The sequence below is a fragment of the Balaenoptera physalus genome, assembly GCF_965194825.1.
Source record: "Balaenoptera physalus genome assembly, chromosome: 5".
NCBI classification, from domain to species: Eukaryota; Metazoa; Chordata; class Mammalia; order Artiodactyla; family Balaenopteridae; genus Balaenoptera; species Balaenoptera physalus.
Genome location: NC_138884.1, coordinates 84,840,580 through 84,861,589, shown reverse-complemented (window position 1 = coordinate 84,861,589; position 21,010 = coordinate 84,840,580). Strand labels below are relative to the sequence as shown.

Here is a 21,010-nt window from a genome sequence, read left to right as displayed (position 1 = left end):
CAGAGAGAGGGAACGTTTGCCTCCCTTCAGATTCCCTATTGGGAGGTAGGACCTCCCACAACCCAAAGTCATACAATAGGGGATTCACCAAAAATGGAAAGAGGGCCTTATCCCCTCCCCAACTCTCCCACCCCCTGATGTGTTACCCATGCTTGATCACTCACTGGCAAACATCATGTACTTCCATGCTTTTGTGCCTTTGCTTATGCTATTTACTTTAGACTCCCTGCTTTATCCATTCACCTTGTGCACTTTTCAAAATCATACTTCTTCTTTAAAGACCAAGATTCCTCCTTGAATGTACTACACATGTTATGAAACTAAGCAGGACACTGCAGGGCCCTCCCAGGTACAAAAGCCCCTCTGAGTCACCTGTTTCTTGTTTATAGAAAAAAGCTTTAGTCTCCTAGGCCTTCCCTGAGTTCCAAAGAATAGGCATAAGCAGTTACTAATTAGAGAATTGAGAGAGTGCAGAAACAAAGTAAAAGTAGTTAAACAAGAAATATAATGACAATAATTCAGCAAGAAAACAGAGTCCTACTTCCTCCTTAAGGGATATACATAACACTCTGACACTCTTTACGTTGTTCTACAGGAACTAAGGCCCCCGTCCCCAACCCACCCAGGTGGAGACTGGTGACTATAAGCATGTAGGTAGACCCCAGACTGGTTGGAACCCAGCAGGTTGATGATTAAGATTCCTGAAACTTCACCCTGTTATTTCACCAACCAGATAGAAAAAAACTCACACACCCTGCAGCCCTCACCCCAGTTCTTGCCTTTAAGAACCCCTCACTGAAAGCCACTGGGGATTTCGGGGCCTTTGAGCATGAGCCACTCACACTTCTTGCTGGGCACCCTACAAATAAATGGTGTACTTTCCTTTAACACAACCGGGTGTCAGTAAGTTGGCTTTGCTGTGCAGTGGGTGAGTGGACCCAAGTTCGGTTCAGTAACAGTTAGTTGCTCATTTCTTGATTCCAGAGCCTGACATCTGTTTTTGTAGCACCCCCTGCATACAGTTAGATGTTGTATGATTCTTTGTTGCTATACTGTGAACTCCTATTTCTGGCCTTATCACACAGAAGACACTTGATAAATATCTGTTCAATGAATGAAGAAAAGAGAAAATGAAAATTAGCTTTGATTAAGGTACTGTACTAAGCACTTTACAATTTTAACTCCGTTTATTCTCAATTTATAACTCAATTCTTCTTAGGCTGTATCACCATTTTATAAGGGGAAACAGGCACGGAGGTGTTAAGTTACTTTTCCAAGGTCACACAGCTATTAAAAGACAGAGGCAGAATTTGAGCAAGGCGGTCTTGTCCCAGAGCTTAGGCTCTTACCTAATGAGATGTTATGACTCTGTGAAAGGTAGTATATGGTCCTTTTTCTAGGGAATTCCACCACAAGTTTTGTTTTAAAGCCCTGACAGCTTCCTGGTAAGAGGAGAAAGCTAATTAAATTTCTCTGTAAATTTTCACTATTAAAAATATATTTAGTAAATTTTATAAACACTTATTCCATGGTTCTTGAACAATGATAATGCATGGACTTTATACAGGAATTGACAGAAACTCAATTTATTAGCACATAAGCACACAATAAAATTCATCACATTCTTTGTGTCTGCCTTTCCCCCAGGTTACCAAGAGTTGTTACTGCAGACTGTGGCATTTATTGAACTGACCCTGGCTACAAAGAATTTATGTTCTTATGCTCAGGGCAATCTCCGTCACTGGCCATATGATATTCTCTCACCCCTTCTAAAATCCTTGTTTTGCTTATCTTCAGACAGTAGAAATTTTAGTCCAGAGTACCAATGTACCTGATATCTCACTATTAATCATCTGCACAGATAAGGGCAAGAATTTAAATCTTGTAAATGGAGGAAACCCATCACCTTCATGTTCAAAGGGTAAAACAAATAATACCATCCAATCTGGAAAAATACTGAATTTTAAATTTATATAAACATAATTAAATAGAAAGGGGGAAATCTGAAATAAAGTTGAAAGACAAAAGAGGTTATAAAAGAACCAGAAATCATTAACAAGAGAAAAATGCTTCAGTCATAACAGAGATAGATAGACAGGAACTATATTGCTACTTTGCAAAGGAATTGATAGTCTTCTGGATCAAGCAAAAAATTTGTCTTCTCCTTTCTCTACTTGTTCCTGCCAGTACCTTCCACTTTTAAGCACCCCATTGCCTTGTCTACAAAAAGAATGTAAGTGAAGGAAGAAAGGAAGGAAAGGAGGGAGGGAGGGAAGGAGGGAAGGAGGGAGGAGGGGAGAGTGTCAGAGAGAGACAGACAGGACAAAAAGGGAAAATGGAGAAAAAGACCTAACGATCTCTTTGATGTAAAAGATTTTTTATTATAAGTAAACATATGTAATTAATTTAAATGAAGCCTAGCTTCTTACAAATATCTGAGAGTATAAAAACAGAATTTGGGAGAAGAGGAATTACTACAGGAAAAAGAAGTGTAATTAAAAGCAATAGCACAGAATTAATAACTAACATGGAGGTTAGATATTAGAAAAAAACAAGATTCTTGGGAAGGTCAATTATATAAAAGGAAAGACTTCAGAGGGATATAACAAGTGCTCCATCCCTTGAGACATTTAAAAATTAACCTGGACAAAGAATTAGAATATATTTTGTAGAAAGCAATCCTTTCTGACAAGCTGGTAGATTAGCTCTAATTGATTTTTCCACCTCTAATTTCTTTGAATCTCTGAAATGCTGTTCTTAGAAGACAAATGAGTTTTCTTTGAGGATGAATTTTCTGTCTTTATTTTAATGAAATGAGTTATGATTTCTCGTGAAAATAGTTTTCAAGACAATGACTTTGCAAGTAATAATTGTTCTTTAGATTATAGAAGTTAAAAATCAAAGTTACAGACACCTGAAACTAACATAATATTGTATGTCAGCTATACTTCAATTAAAAAGGGAAAAAAAATCAGTCACAACATTAGTAAACATGATAAAATACAATATATTTTCTTCCACTGTGCACTAGCAATAATCTTGAAATAAAATGCCCAAGATGTGGGGGAGGGATAAATTAGAAATTTGGAGTTAACAGATACACACTACTATATACTGTGCTGTACACCTGAAACATTGTAAATCAACTATAGTTCAACAACAACAAAAAAAGTTCCCAAGAAGTGGAGGAATAGGATAGAGTCCAAAAACTGGAAAGGTGGAGCAGGCAGATATTCTACCATTTTTTACTTTTTTGTTCTAGCTTCATATCCTGTCTAGAAGGTTATCACTGAGAGAAAAACATTTAGTTTCATTGAAATTACATCAAATTTTGTATTATTATTTATTTATTTTTGGCTGCATTGGGTCTTCATTGCTGCATGCGGGCTTTCTCTAGTTGTGGCGAGCGGGGGCTACTCTTCGTTGCTGTGTGCGGGCATCTCATTGTGGTGGCTTCTCTTGTTGCAGAGCACGGGCTCTAGGTGCGCGGGCTTCAGTAGTTGTGGTGCATGGGCTCAGTAGTTGTGGCTCGCGGGCTCTATAGTGCAGGCTCAGTAGTTGTGGTGCACGGGCTTAGTTGCTCCACGGCATTTGGGATCTTCCTGGAACAGGGCTTGAACCCGTGCCCCCTGCATTGGCAGGCGAATTCTCAACCACTGTGCCACCAGGGAAGTCCCCAAATTTTGTATTATTGAATCATATAATAGTTTTGAGGAGATGGAGACAATATCATCATGTACATGTTATTTATTGTAAGAAAAGAACTAAATTAGAAATGTACCTTTGTTATATATCTTGATATCTGCTAGGGTAAGCCTCTCTTCTTTCTTCTGCTTTATCAAATCTGCCATAACCCGTCATTCACAATATATCTTCCTTATAAAATTTATAGTAAATATATCATTTTGATGAAATATGTTTAGAATTTTGATTAGTATTATATTTCATATAGATTAATCTGAGGAGAACTGACATTTTTGCTCTGTTGAATAATCTCATACATAAATGTATAACATTTTTCCATTTATTTAAGCTTCCTTATTTTAACAAACAGTCTCTACATCTACTAAACTCTAAGCCCAGGAAAACTCATGCAATTTTTCAAGTTTGAGAATGATATTAGTAAGATGACTTGACATTTTATATTGTCTTAAATCTGATGCTACTTTGGCTGAGACAAAACTCCTGCATGGAAGTCTATTGTTCTCACTTTATTTTTCCTGGATTTGATCTTGAAAAAAGTCAGTGAGATGCAGAAAATCAGTCAAGCACATTGCCTTTGTCAAAGTGACTTGTGTTTATATAAATCCAGTGTGGTTAGGATTATTAACCTCAATTCCAATGAGGTTTAAGATGACAGTGCCTCATTTATATTAATCTCCTAAGATTTGCAAGGGAAGTCACAAAGAAAAAATAAACAGATTTCTTTCTTTTAACCAGTGTTTTACACTGCTTACATTTAATAGTCCCTAGAGTAACCACTAAAAGAAAAAGAGACATAGCTAAAAATACAATACATAAAGTAAGAGAGAATACTGAAAGTATTTAAATAATCCAAAAGAATATAGGAAAGGAAGAAGGGAAGAACAAAACATAGGAAACAAGCAAAAAAAATAATAAAATTGTGGACCTGTCTAGCCATATTAATAATTATATTAAATGTAAGTGGTCTAAACACTCTAATTAAAAGACGATGATTCTCAAATTGGCTATAGAAATAGATGACCCAATTATATGCTATCTACAAGAAAGCCAATTTAAATATAATTATATAGGTAAATTAAAATATTGGGGAAAATATATGATGAAAACACTAATCAAATGTTATTATTTTTCTAAAGCTGCCATAACAAAATACCACAGACTGGGTGGCTTAAACATCAGAAATTTATTTTCCTCACAGTTCTGGAGACTGGAAGTTCAAGATCAAGTTGCCAGCAGGGTTGGTTTCTCCTGAGGCCTCTCTCCTTGGCTTACAGATCGCTTCCTTCTCTCTTTTGTCCTCACATGACCTTTCCTCTGTGCAAGTATCGGCTTAGTGTCTCTTCCTCTTCTTATAAGAACACCAGTCATGTTAGATTGGAGCCCAACCATATGACTCTATTTAACTTTAATTACCTCTTTAAAGACCCTATCTCCAAAATATAGTCACATTTTGAGGTACTTGGGGGTTAGTGCTTCAATATATAAATTTGGGGAGTAGGGGCACAATTCAGTCTATGACATCAGAAGAAGCAGGAATAGTTACATTTATATAAAATAAAGTAACTTCAGAACAAGAAAAATTACCAGGGTTAAAGACAGACATTATAAAATGAGATATGGATTGATTTGTCAGTAACACAACAATCTTGATGTGTATGCACCTAAAAATCCAAGGCCAAAAATACACAAAGCAAAAACTGATAGAAGTGAAAAGAGAAAGAGACAAATATACAATTATACACGGAGTCTTCAACACTCCTCTCTCAGTAGTGAGTAAAACAAGTAGACAAAAAATCAGAAAGGATATAAAAGATCTGGAAATTAACACAACATTGTAAATAGACTATACTTCTATTTTAAAAAAGATTTGAATACTCTAGCCACCAACTTGGCTTAATTGAAATTTATAGAATAATCTGGCCAACAACAGCAAGATACACAAAGGTTTCAAGTACACATGAAAAACTGAAATCATCCTAAGCTTTTTCTCTGATCATAACAGAATTAAACTAGAAATTGCTAATAGACTATCTGGGAAATCCCCAAATATTTGAAAATTAAACAATGCACTCCTAAGTAATCCATTAGTCAAAGGAGAAACAACAGGAAAAATTAGAAAATAGTTTGAATGCAAATACAAAATATCAAAATTTGTGGGATGCTGCTAAGTCTTTAGAGGAATATTTATAGCATTAAATACTTTTTTTAAAAGGAAAATACTCAAACCAATAATCTAAGCTTTCATGCTAAAACAAAACAAAACAAATGACAACAACAAAAAACAACAAATTAAGCCCAAGGTAACTAGGAGATAGGAAATAACAGTATTAATAAAATAGAAATTGAAAAAATAGTAGAAAATATCAATGAAAATAAATGCTGGTTCCTTGAAATAAATCAATAACATTGGTAAGCCTCTAGTTAGACTGATCAAAGAAAAATAAAATTTATAAATTACCAATATCAAGTTAATAAAAGAATATTAACAACTTTATGCTAATAAATTTGATGTCCTGAGTGAAATGGACAAGTTCCTTAAAAGACAAAAATTGCCAAAACTGACCCAAGAAGAAAAAGAAAACTTGAAAAGCCCTATATACATTAAAGAAATTGAAAACTTCAAGCCACTGGTGAATTTTATGAAACTTTTAAAGAAGAAATAGTAAAATTTCTAAATAAACTTTTTCATAAAATAGAAAAGGAGGAAAAACTTCCTAACTCATTTTATGAAGCCAGAATCATTCTGATACCAAACCAGATAAACACAGACAAGAAAAGAGAACTGCAGAGAATGTAGGTATAAAATCTCTTAACAAAATTATAGCAAATTGCATCCAGCTGCACATACACATGTTGTTGTACCTGTGTGTGTGTTTGTATGTGTTAAACATATTAAAGGAATTCAGATTAGAAAGAAGTAAAACTGTCTTTATTTGCAAATGACATGATGATTTATATAGCTAATCCAATTGAATCTATAATGAAGCTACTAGAACCAAAAAGGAAATGTAAAAGAGTCACAGGATACAAGGCCAATGCTCACACACACAAAAACTGAATTTCTATTTACAAGCAATGAGCAACTGAAATTTTTAAAAAATTATGGTAGCATCAAAAAACTTGTATTTCTATTTACCGGTGATGATCGAAAGTTTTAAAAACATTTATAATAGCATACAAAATCAGGAATAAAAATGATGAGAGATGTGTAAAAGCTATATGCCTAAAACTACAAAATACTGCAAAGAAAAGTTAAAGAAAACCTTATAATTAAATGAAGAGATATACCATATTTGTGGATTGGAGGAATCAATTTGGTAAGGTGGCAATGGTCCCTATGTTGTTCTATAGATTCAATGCAATCCCAGCCGAAATCCAAGCATACTTATATAAAGAAATTGACAAGGGACTTCCCTAGTAGTCTAGTGGGTAAGACTTCACACTTCCATGCAGGGGGCCCAGGATTGATCCCTGGTCGGGGAACTAGATCCCGCATGCATGCCGCAACTAAGTTTGCATGCCGCAACTAAAGATCCCGCATACCGCAACTAAGACCCAGATCAGCCTAAATAAATTTTTTAAAAAAGAACAAGAAATTAACAAGCAAATATGAAATTTATATAGAAAAGTAAAGGACTTAAAACAATTTCTTTAAAAAGCCACTCCCACATTTTAAGTTTTTATTATAGCAGCACCCCATTTCCAGGTACCAATATCTGTTTTAGTTATGAATTGCTGTGTAACAAATTACCCCATGCAGCTGAAAATCACAAACATTTCTTGTCTCACCATTTCTGTGGGGAAAGCATCTGGGTGCGTCTTAGCTGGATTCTCTCATGAGATCGCAGTCAAGCTGTTAGCTGGGACTGCAGTCATCTGAAAGCTGGACTGGGGAAAATCTGCTTCCACACTTGCTCACGTGATTTTTGGCAGTCCTCAGTGTCTACCTGGATGTTGGCCAGAGACTTGAGTTCCTCCTCATGTGAGCAGCCTGAGTATCTTCATGACATGGGACATGGCCACTCGATTCCCCTAGAGCAAGTGATCCAAGAGAAAGGGGGGAGAGGGGGAGAGAGAGAGAGAGGCCAAGACAGACCAGGAGAGACCAAGACAGATGCCACTGTGTCTCTTAGGGTTTATTTTTCATTAAATAATATTAGAAGAATTCATGGGCTTCCCTGGTGGCGCAGCAGTGCTTGGGAGTTTGCCTGCCGGTGCGGGGGACACGGGTTCGAGCCCTGGTCCGGGGGGATCCCACGTGCTGCGGAGCAACTGGGCCCGTGGGCCACGACTGCTGAGCCTACGCTCTGGGGCCCGCGAGCCACAACTACTGAAGCCTGCGCGCCTGGAGCCCGTGCTCCGCAACAGGAGAGGCCACCGCAGTGAGAAGCCTGCGCACCGCAGGGAGGAGTGGCCCCCGCTCGCCGCAACTGGAGGAAGACCGCTTGCAGCAACGAAGACCCAACACAGCCAAAAATAAATAAATAAATAAATTTATTAAAAAAAAAAAAAAAGAAGAATTCATGCATTTTTACCAAATATCATATTTTTCAAGAAAGAAGAGGTTTTAACTTTTTTCCATGAGAAAACTGTAGGGCTTCATTTTAGACAAATGATAATAATAATATTCATAAAATAAAAATGAGCATTTACTATGTCCCACTCCACTGAACACAGAGGTTAAGACGATGCTCTTTGGCACAGACTGTCTGGTGTTGCCTTTCTGATCCACCACTTACTGGTTATGTGTCTCTGGGCAAGTTATTTAACTCTCTGTGCCTCAATTTCCTCATCTGTAAAATGAGGGTAATAATAATATTTACCTCATAAAGTTGTTATGAAAATTAAGTGGGTCACTAAGGTGCTGGCATCTAATAAGCATTTTGTCAGATTTAGCTAATATCCATATTAGGTAGTATTTACAAATATCACCTCATTTAATACTCAATATACCCTAGGAGGTAAGAACAATTATTATTTGACTACATAGGTAAGGCAGTTGAGCCTTGGAGATGTAGGTTAAGTAATTTACCTAAATGTACACAAATGAGTGGCAGAACTGAGTTCTATGCAATTCTCTGGCCAGAGGTTACTTAAAAAAATAAATAAAAAGTCCCAGATGTGGGGCTTCCCTGGTGGCGCAGTGGTTGAGAGTCTGCCTGCTAATGCAGGGGACACGGGTTCGAGCCCTGGTCTGGGAAGATCCCACATGCCGCGGAGCAACTAGGCCCGTGAGCCACAACTACTGAGCCTGCGCGTCTGGAGCCTGTGCTGCGCAACAAGAGAGGCCGCGATAGTGAGAGTCCCACGCAGCGCGATGAAGAGTGGCCCCCACTTGCCACAACTAGAGAAAGCCCTCGCACAGAAACGAAGACCCAACACAGCCAAAAATAAATAAAATAAATAAATTTTTTTTAAAAAGTCAAAAAAAAAAAATCCCAGATGTGGGTGGAAACAGATCAAAAGTGAAGGTAGAATCTAGATTAGAGAACTCATTAGCAACTGTAATTGTTCAGAAGTTATTGTAAAAGAATATTGAAATAGAAGAAATTTTAGAGTGCCGTCAAATCACCATATAGTTCTTACAGGAAAAGTGAACATAGAATATCAGATAGTAGATAACCTGGCAAGAATATAATGAAGCAGAGGAAAGACATTTGAGAACCTGCCACCCATCTCCAAAGTCTGACCAACTGACATTGCGGTCCCTTTTCTATGCTACTAAGTTGGAATGGTTCCAATAACCAGAATTGCTTTGCTTTTAGACACCCATCTGCCACTCAGGGTGTGGTAGACATTAGGCCTGTCCACAAATATTCCAGCTGTCCTCCTCCTGGGAATATGGTGGAACTACATTTCCCACCCTCCTTTTAAATCAAGTATCACCGTATGCCTTGCTTTGTCCAGTGAAACATGAGTGGAAATGATGTGTGTCAGTGCCAAGTGGAAACTTTAAGAACTAATATGCCTTTTGCTCATGTCCAGGTGATACCTCCTTCAGCCCGGATCCTTGAGGAACTATAGTGAGCAGAGCCTCCCTCTGACCTTCTTTGGACATGTAGTGTGAGCAGGTAGTAAACCACTGCTGTTTTAAGCCACTGGGACTTGAGGGGTTGTTGGTTACCCCAGGATAACCCATCTACTCTGGCATGATTATGCACTGTTTCAAAACCTTTTTAAGAATTGTAGTATCTACGAAACTTTAGTGCAGAAAACATTTTGTTGAACTCTATTACTAGTGTATAAGGTACCAAAAGTACCTACAGCTAGTATTTAGTTGCTTATAAACTGGCCTGTAGCATCCCTGGAACTGAAGTCATCCTCGGTCCTGAAGGAGAGAGCTCCTTAGCTTTTAAGGCTCTTCTGCACTGGGTCATTTGTCCTGCAACATAAACCATCAAAAGTCAGCAGAGCTTACAGTAAAGAAAGCCAACACTAAACATTATATATGTTAGAGTGGTAAAGTTCCTGTTGGATTATAGTCATCAGAAAACAAACACACTGGCTCCTGTTTTCATCATTTAAAAAACAACAATATAGCACAGGGAACTATACTCAATATCTTGTAATAACCTGTAATGGAAAAGAATCTAAAAGAAAATATATAGATATAGATATAGGTATATAGACAGATATATAGATAGATAGATAGATATAGATATATCTATATATAGATATATCTGAATCACTTTGCTATATACCTGAAACTAATACTACACTGTAAATCAACTATATTTCAATAAAAAAAGACAAACTTTGTTAAACACCCACTCACCCCCAGGGTACAAGAATGTCAAAGTTGGGTAAGACCTGTCAACTCTATATCCATGTTGTAATGTAATCCTGGGATGACACAGTTGGTTACCTGAAAGTATCCATTTTTGTACTAATTTATAACCCTAGTAAAACAAGGTGGCCTGAAAACATCAACAACAACAAAATAGAAAACAACTAAACCTGACGGAGATTGGAGAGATGGCATCAAGCCAGGAGCACCAGGAGAGAAGTGTAGAACAGATTCCCCCTCAGAGCCCTCAGAACGAACCAGCCCTGCTGACATCTACCCTCCAGAACTGTGAAGGAATACACTTTTGTTGTTTTGAGCCATCCAGTTTGTGGTATTTCATTACGGCAGCCCTAAGAAACCAATACACCCATCCACTCCAAATAAAGACCTTTCAAAATAGATAAACAGCATACAGAAAAATCTTTATTAACATAAACTAATATCTCTAAACTTTAGAGACTGTCAAAGTTATCAAAGACGAAGTCTAAAACGTTCTTGCAAAATATTACCGTCTTTTTCTGAGGTGACACATTGATGACACACACTAAAAAAAAAACCACCCTAGGTTCAGAGTTATTTTACTTCCATTTTATTTCAGTATTGATTTTGCAACAATATGTAGAACGAACAGCAAATCTGATAAATGGATACCCAAATGTCATTTGCAGTAACAAGAGAGGCACAATAAATGTCTCACATTTTAGAGTACAATTTCCCTCAGGTATTAGCCTCACACAGTCTTCTATGTGTACTATATAATTAAAGCTGCTGCCAGGGGTTTAGGGGAGGGGGAAATAAGGAGTTATATTTTCAGAGTTTCATTTTTGCAAGATGAAAAGAGTTCTAGAGATGGACAGTGGTGATGGGTGCACAACAGTGTGAACATACTTAATGCCACTGAACTACACACTTAAAAACGGTTAAGAAGAAAAATTTCATGTTATGCGTATTGTACCACAATTAAAAAAAAATTTATGTAAGTACACTGAGAATAAAGAAATAATACTTTTTCACTGTATTCAAGAGTGTAGATCTATACCTCATACAATAATCTATATTTACAAAATAATTCCCACTTTTTCATTGGTGTTGCAGAGTAGAAAGACTTTTATTGAAGAGGACCACCGCCACATTAGTCAAGGTACTTTGAATTATAGGGCCAGAGCAGACTAGGGCAAAAGAGAGAATGCATTGGCACATATAACTAGAGAGTTTGGCTGTAGGCTGGTGATGACTGGGACCAGTGGATTCCGAGGATATCATCAGAACTGGGTCTTTCTCCAGCTCCATTCCTGCCTCCCTGCTTCTGTCTGGGCTGAATCACCCTCTGGTAGGGCCTCTCCCCATTATGGTGTCCAGCTGCTCCACACTGCACTCTCCTGGCCAGTAATCCCACCAGCTCTGGCCAAAGTCCTGGAATTGAGAGCCTGGCTTAAGGCTCCTGCCCATCTTGAAGCCAGAAACGTCAGGGAGTGAGGGAGTCCAGCCCCACCAAAGCAAATGGCTGGGAACTAGTGAGGGTGTCTTTCCCCTCCCCCTAAAAAGGATGTGTTGTTAATAAAAGGGGAATGAATGCTAAGTAGGCAAAAACAACACATGTCCACTACATGAACCAATTGAATGTCCTCTAAAAGTAATGTCAGATAATTACATTTGTTAAACATGTAGAAACAGCCTTTATACCCTCAAGCTACTAAATGTCTCCCTAGCTGGTTTTAATTATCCACAGATATGTCCAATTCTCTTAGACTGGAGTAAACACAGATAGAAATTAGGAGAGATTAACCCAAAAGGTAAAAAAAAGAAAAAAAATTAAAGTGGGTAAGTTCTTTTAACCAGGGTCTGTACATAAAGTAGCTAAAAAACTCTGTGATGAGCACAGTAGCTTCTATTCCCCAATCCTCACAACCGCTTCAATGAGAGAAAGATCTTTCCTAAAAGTCAGCCTGGGAAGGTATCTATGTCAAGCTGGTCCTCCTTCCCATCTTCCCTTTCACGGTCACTCTTCATCTTCTTTACAAAAGAAAGGCACGTCTCTGTCCCAACCTGATTCTAACTCTGGTGTATTTCCTCAGGTGTAAAACTAAGCAAAGGTACAGTTCAACATGCTGCCAGCATTGCTGAGGTCGTTAAAGACTATAAAAGCTGTGTTGGTGTACAAGTCCTGTGATTCTGATTCTTTGCAGTTAAAATTGAAGGAATGAATCATCAGCTAATAGATGACTGAACATAATTTTTATATGATTTTGGCATATAACTTAGATGAAGTGCAAAAATTGTAGTGGCATTGGTACAACAAAATTCCTTCCATTCCCATCTATTCTTTTCATGTGAACAAGGTTTCTCCAAGCTATATCTGTAACACCGAAAAACAGGAATGGAATTGATGTCAAGCCCTGTCTCAATAGTAGAGGAAAAAGTTTTACTATCATTACTATTAAACTTTCTAGCAATAGTAGTACCTTTATTCATCCAAAATACATAAATTAATTTTTTTAAATGCAGCCTCATTCATCTGAAATGCACTTCCGAAAACATTTTTACTTTTTATGTTTAATAATTATTCATTAAATTTGTAACATATGTATGGTACTTTAATTAATAATCTGCTCGTAGTAATAGTAACTCAAACTAGGAGATACTTTAAACTATTTACAGACTTAGGTCACAGGAAATAAAAATAAATTTTAATTTCTGTGTTGCAGAGAATTATGCTAGAATGATAAATGAAATACTGTTAGGGACAAGAATACATTACATTAGGATAAAATTTTCTGGGAGAAATGGAATGGAAATATGAAATAAAGAGCAAAAAGGGACAATATAAGATTTCCAACTATTAATGAACAGCTGGCTTAAAGTATATTAAAAATACATGATAGTGAGTATCAGATTGCTGTGATATTTAATTCTTTTGAATACATTTAAAAGAATAATACTTTACAAATATATCTAATGCACCAGAAATTATATTCTTTGCATTGCTTTAAACTTGAGAAAAAAAATTTTAGATGTCAATTTAAAAATATATGAGGGGGGTACTTATTTATACATGTAATAAATGTGTATAAATGTAGTCCATGCTAGCCAAAACTACTTGAAGAACACTGATCTAAAGGAAGAGACAAGATGTATACTCAAAAAGAAAGTAATACAATAAGGAAATATATGAGTCCTAAGGGACCCCACATAGAAGAAGATACAAATGCTTAGGAAACCATCATATATGTAGTGGTTTGAGAGAAGGTAACGTTCCCCGGGGTAGAGGCAGGCTGGCTGCCAAATCTGGATCAGAGTTTCAGCTTTTAGTCACAGAGACTTAGTTTGGTCAGAATACTTTATAGTTAATACTTCATATTCACAACACTGGCAGATTACTTAATTTATAGTAAGAACTGCAACTATCACGCCCAGTACAATGTGATAGAAACCAAATTATGTACAACCAGAAGGTCATCTGCTAGGTCTGGTGGAATCAGAAGAAGGGATGAGAGTGGTGTGACGTGAGAACTTAATGAACTGAGGTTCCGACAGCCTCTGCTTGTATCAGATGGCAGCAGGGGGACCCCTGCCACGGGCACTGGAGGACTCCAATTCAGGGGTCAGGCTGTAGGCATAGGCAGGGCTGGGAGGGATTCTGCCACCTTCTGGCTTCTGGGGCTTCCTGGTTTATGCTAGGCCACGCTTTCTCAGACTGATTTTATTAGAATACTAGGAACATATTAATCATAATCAAATTCCAATCCTCCCTCCTTCATTTGACCTGCTGACCACCTAAACTGAAGTTCTGGCAAACCCATTCCTCATTCACACATTTACAGACAATATCTGGCCTTCTTCTAACATAAGATGGATTATATCCATTATGTGTGGATTTTTTCTTGTTTAAATATCAGGTAAAATTTTATTTTGAAATCTTTGTGGGAATAGAGATGATGGGGCTCTCATTCCCAGGTATCATCTATAAAACATGTAATAAGTGCAATTATAAAATTAACATATGAGAAGAAGAAAATTGAGCATATGAATTTTGCAAAATAGGGCTAATTAAGACCACTCACACTGCCCTGTACTAATCACAGCCACTTTGAAGACAGTTGGCTAGGAAGGAAGCTTAATTAATTCAGCACACATTTATTGAGCTCCAACTCATGTGCTGAAGCATGCCAAGATGAGGGGGTAGTGTTACCAATCGCAAGTTTGTGTGTCCCACACACAGCGAGGCCAAACAAACTGAAACGGAGTTTGGAGCAGAGAAAGGATTATTGCAGGGCCGAGAAAGGAGAACGGGTGTTCAAAAACCCCTGACACCCTGAAGGGTTAAAGCAAAGCATTTTTAAAGGCAAGGTGAGGGAGGGGCATCCCAGGGTAGGTGATCACCTCCTGCACAATTCTCTGATTGGTTGATGGTGATCAATCCTTAGGCGCCAGAAGGTCTGGGGGCTAGGAGCTCAAGATCATCAAGCAGTTAATTTCTTCCATTTGGTGGTGGTTTTAGCATCTGAAAAACTCAGGAAATATGCATTAGATATTATTATCTAGGTACTTCAGAAAGGAGCTAAAGCAGAGGATATGGGGTAGAGGTCTGTCCCAGGAAGCCCCTATCGGGTCCTGCTCAGTTACAATAGGAAGAGAAGTAAGGCAGACTCTGCCATCAAGCCCTCACATGTAAGCAGATAATTCTCATACAGTGTGATAAATATACAATCAAGGAATAAAAGAGGGTTATAGGAGCACAGTGGAAGGGAGTGAGGGACGGGCTTCACAGAAGAGACATTTTGTCTTTGTCTTGAAGGAAGAGTAGAAATTTACTAGGAGGATACAACCAATATTGAGAGTATAATTGGTATCTGGAAACCTGCAAGGGCATTGCCTATTTTGACAATGGTAAAAGTTCAGTGTTCCTGGAACTTAGGGTTTGGTGGGGGAGGTGCAGAAAGTGAAGGAAGTTTGGATTCTACCAATCTGCAGTGGGAGGATGAATATGATTTCACATGGATCGGACCTCTGGGCAAGCAGGGAAGTAGCACTTTTTAGTAGAAGAAATCAAGTATAGGAGACCACAAGCCTAAGAGAGGGTACCCCAATAAGAAGTTACAAGTTCTTGCCTGGTTTCAGGATCAGATTGTTTTCAGACCTAGACTCATTGACTGAGTCAGGAATAAGAATCCTGCAGCACCATGGTGAGTATGCATGGTAATGATAACCTGGGTCCCTCTTAAAAGCGACCCATGGATATTTACTTACATAAATGTACACTGGGGAAAAGGTAATACCCAGACATTTCAAGGACTATTGGACACAGGCTCTGAATTGAATTGCTACCTTATCACAGCCCCTGTTAGAGTAATAAAAGGAGATCTGACCAAGGCCTGGCTTACAGTGGGTTCACTAGGTTTGCAAACTCACCCAGTGATCATTTCTCTGATTCTCAAATGTAAAATAGGAATTTACATAACTGGCTGCTGATGCAATCCCCTCATTGGGTCCTTGGCCTGTAGGCTAAGAGCTCTGAAACCATAATTCCTTGGCTAAAATAGTAAATCAAAAACAATATCATAGTCTGGGAGTGGGTGATGTTGGAGATTAGCACCACCCTTCAGGATCCAAAGAATGCAGAAGTGGTGGTCCCCCATAATATCTCCAATTCAGTGGTCCACCCCCTGCAAAAACCAAATGGATCCTGGAAGATGATTGTAGACCACAAGTAGTAGCTTTACCGTAGCTGCCTGTCAGATGTGGTATCTCTGCTAGAACAAATTATTATGGCCTCAGTTACATGGTGTGCAGTCATTGATTTGACAAATGTGTATTTTTCTATTCCAAACCAAAAAGAAGGGCAGAAACAGTTTGCATTCACATAGAATTGGCAACAATATACACTTATGGTTTAGCCCCAGGGCTATGCTTCTTTTCTCATCTTCCATCATAACACAGTGTGAAGAGGTCTAGACTTTCTGGACATCCCAGTAGACATCATGCTGACCCATTACAGTGACAATATTATGTTGATAAAGCCAGATGACCACGAGGTACTGGCACACTGAATGCTTTGGTGAGCCCTTGTCATGGTGCCATTCCCCAAGGAGACCAACCAGTCATGTGGTGGCAGCATGTTGACTACACTGAACTCCTTCCATCGTGAGAGTGCCAGCAGTTCATCTTCATAGAAACAGGCATGTACTATTGGTATGGCTTTGCCTTTCCTGCCGGCAAGGCTTCATCCAACACCACTACCTGAGGACTTACGGATTGTTTGATTCCTCCTGGCATGGGAACACAGCAGGCCAGGAGACCCACTTTATAGCAAAGGAAATGTGGGAGTGAGGTCAAGACTGAGGGATCCACTGATTGTGTCCCCAACCATACAAGCTGGAAGTTGCCGGCGTGATGGAGCATTCACACAGCCCAGCAAGACAGCGCAGTCAACAACTGAGAGGCACAAAGGCCGCTGCCTTGTCCCAGAGGAAGAACAGTTCTGCAGGGTGGTTCATGCTCCGCAGCTTTCCCCTGTGGATCAGGCCAAGTCAGACTTTACCTGAGACCACATCCCTGCCTGGCTCTTTCCCTTTATTTTGCTTCCTTCCCTCCTTTAAAGGCTTTTCCCGGAGAAATGCTTTTCCATCAACAAATCATGGTGCACTGAATTCCTCTTCTGGCTCTGCTTGTTTAGAACCCAACCTAAGACATCCGCCTCCCCCTGCAAAATGCCCCTGAGAGAGGCAGCAACAGGAAACGTGAAACCATGCTTGCTCAGGTCCTCAGAGCAGCCAAATTCCTGCTTTGGACAAAGGATCTGCCTTCATTAGTTCTTCCTAACTAAACGGATCCTGAGGGCTGGGAGTCGGTCTCTGGGTTTTTATACTCTGGGAACATGGAACCACATTCTAGGAGTTATTGGAAATCATAGGATAAACTCACATCCTCCTGGAGTGACAAATGTGTCAGAAAATTTGCGGTAAATATGTTACATTATGCACATGTATTATGAAGTAGGGTACAAGATGGGCAAAAATTTTAGATGAAATACACGATCTCAAAAGGCATGTCTCTCCTGAGGCAGGCAACTGAGGGTCCCCAGAGTTCAAGTTCCTTCTCTGTAAGAGGTGCTGAGGTGGGAAAGTTTGATGTGCGTCAGAGAGTTTGATGAGCAGAGCTGGTGATGGTTGCTTTGAACAAGAGAAGGAAACAGCCTTCAACCCTCGGACCAAGGTAAGAAAAGGAAAGAAACTGGAGTTCCACCAGACCGATTTATAATATGTTTCTATACTTTCCCTTTGTAATGTCTGGTATATTTGAGGGCTTATTTGCTAAGCACTTTACATGCATGAACTCACTTAATCCCAGCAACACTCTGGGAGGTGTGTACTGTGAAACGCCTCATCTTAACATGTGGGAAAAGCGAAGTTCAGGCAGGTGAAATAACCACCAAGGGAACTGGAAAATATGTGGGTATCCACATCTACCTCCACATTCTGTGTCTTCTCTACTCTTTGTGCTCAGAGAATATGGGACATATAAAAATAGAGAGACCCAGGAACTTGCTATCTCCAGAATTAAATGTCACTGAAGTCAAAAAGAGCTGAAATCCTGCCTGAATTAGAACATTTCATTTCCCACCTTTTACCCTAATGTTCATTTGATACTTTTGTTCCCTTGATTTCATATTTTTCAGCTGGATATTTTAAATTAAAAACTTTGACTTCTTTCTTTTACCATGCCGTATTTAGTTCTCTCTTATCACCTACATAAATTTTGCCCTGGATATAACCTCCTAGGCCTGGTATGCTACATGAAAACAAATAACAGATAAGTATGAAAATATTAGAGATAAAAACAAGCAGGCTTTACAAGTCTGTAAGTCATAAAGAATCTCTTTGTAAAGGTAACATTTTATTTCTTTATTAAAAATTTGCCAGGTTCAATGTATATTGTTCATCTGCCTGTAAAAAAAAAAGATTTAAATGCTGTTTCAGGGTCTCATAAATACAACCTCAAACCTATAACCTCGAATTTTTCATGAGAAAGGATGGAGGTTGACTTATCCCTCACTCATCAATATCATCATTTTAAAAATGCTTTAGTACTTTCTTCCTACTCTGCTGAGTTGCTGGGCATAAATCCAGGAATATGAGGCATATATAGCCAGACTCTAAAGATGATTTCTATCCCTTTCCGGCTTGCAGTTTTATAAGTCAGTCTCATGTATCAATTAACCTTCATATTGATATATTTCCCCAGAGTATTCTAGCTTGCATTTGTGATATGGGAGCTGCTGTCACAGTTTGTTGTATCTCCTTAAAAACTTTGCCCTGGTGGATATAGAACATTATTTTTCATAGGTAAGTTAGACAAGAGCTTCAGAAATTTTGTCAAAACATATGGTTTCTAACATTTAAGTTTACATGCACAGAGTACAATAGTTACACACAATTAAAATCAATTTTATTTTAATTTAATTTAATTTATTTTTGGCTGCATTGGGTCTTCGTTGCTGCTCATGGGCTTTTCTCTAGTTGTGGCGAGCGGGGCTACTCTTCGTTGCGGCGCGCGGGCTTCTCATTGCGGTGGCTTCTCTTGTTGTGGAGCACGGGCTCTAGGCGCACGGGCTTCATTAGTTGTGGCACGCGGGCTCAGTAGTTGTGGCTCACGGGCTCTAGAGCACAGGCTCAGTAGTTGTGGCACACAGGCTTAGTTGCTCTGCGGCATGTGGGATCTTCCTGGACCAGGGATCGAACCCGTGTCCCCCGCATTGGCAGGCAGATTTTTATCCACTACACCACCGGGGAAGTCCTTAATGTCAATTTTAAACAGATGATTTAAAACACTGTGAAGTACAGATGGCCAAAAGGCACATGAAAGGATGCTCAACAGCACCAATTATTAGAGAAATGCAAATCAAAACTACAACCAGGTATCACCTCACACCAGTCAGAACGGCCATCATCAAAAAGTCTACAACAATAAATGCTGGAGAGGGTGTGGAGGAAAGGGAACCCTCCTACACTGTTGGTGGGAATGTAAATTGGTGTAGCCACTATGCAGAACAGTAGGGAGGTTCCTTAAAGAACTAAAAATAGAGCTACTATACGATCCTGCAATCCCACTCCTGGGTAAACATCCAGAGAAAACCGTAATTCGAAAAGATACATGCACCCCCATATTCATTGCAGCACTATTTACAATAGCTAAGACATGGAAGCAACCTAAATGTCCATCGACAGATGAATGTATAAAGACGATGTGGTAGGGACTTCCCTGGCAGTCCAGTGGTTAAGACGCCGAGCTTCCAACGCAGAGGGCACGGTTCGACCCATGGTCGGGGAACTAAGATCCCACGTGCCACGCTAAGACCCCACATGCCCTCATGGCCAAAAAAATGATGTGTGTGTGTACACACACACACACACACACACACACACACACAATGGAATATACTCAGCCATAAAAAAGAATGAAATAATGCCATTTGCAGCAACATGGATTAACCTAGAAATTATCATACTAAGTGAAGTCAGAGAGAGAAAGACAAATATCATATGACATTGCTTATATGTAGAATCTAAAAGAAAAAAAAGACACAAATGAACTTATTTCCAAAACAGAAAGATACTCACAGACACAGAAAACAAACTTATGGTTACCAAAGGGGAAAGGGGGTAGGGGGAGGGATAAACTAGGAGGCTGGGATTAACATATACACACTACTATGTATAAAACAGATAACCAGCAAGGACCTACTGTACAGCACAGGGAACTATACTCAATATTATGTAATAACTATAAGGGAAAAGAATCTGAAAAATATATATATACATACACATATAACTGAATTGCTGTGCTATACACCTGAAAATTACACGATATTGTAAATCAATTATACTTCAATAAAAAATTTAAAAGAGGGGCTTCCCTGGTGGCGCAGTGGTTGAGAATCTGCCTGCCAATACAGGGGACACGGGTTCGAGCCCTGGTCTGGGAGGATCCCACATGCCGTGGAGCAACTGGGCCCGTGAGCCACAACTACTGAGCCTGCACGTCTGGAGCCTGTGCTCCGCAGCAAGAGAGGCCGCGATAGTGAGAGGCCCGAGCACCGCGATGAAGAGTGGCCCCTGCTTGCCGCAACTAGAGAAAGCCCTCGCACAGAAACGAAGACCCAACATAGCCATAAATAATAAATAAATAAATTAATTAATTAAAAAAAAAATTTAAAAGAAACACTATGAAGGCCTTTCTGATAAGCATTCAATAATTTTAATACCTTTTTCAGGGTATCATCTTACTGCTTATTATATAAACTGTTTTCCATCTTTTTAAGCTTGTTTTTTGATATGTAAACAACTCCTAACCCACTAATTAAACTTCGCAGATACTAAAACTTATGTGATCTTGTAGATACAAAGACATCATATAAGCCTAATAAATATATGTAAATAATAATAAATATAAATATATTAATTGGAAATGAGGCTGTAACAATGTGGTAGTTTTAGAGAATCACAAACCAAGCATTTTGGC

The 21,010-nt window shown here is 38.8% G+C and overlaps 1 long non-coding RNA gene across 2 annotated transcripts in view; it reads right to left on the bottom strand.

The window, feature by feature from the left end:
- Positions 1-966: 966 nt before the first annotated feature.
- Positions 967-21,010, bottom strand: part of LOC309662005 — a 33,315-nt gene continuing 13,271 nt past the window's right edge. Inside the window, exons 3-4 of one of the 2 annotated variants that reach the window (XR_014264413.1) lie at positions 9,970-10,087; positions 967-8,498 (exon numbers count right to left, since the gene is read on the bottom strand). This is a non-coding gene — a long non-coding RNA (uncharacterized lncRNA). Of the gene's footprint in view, positions 10,088-21,010 lie in introns of both variants that reach the window. The other variant, XR_014264412.1, reaches the window with a different exon arrangement.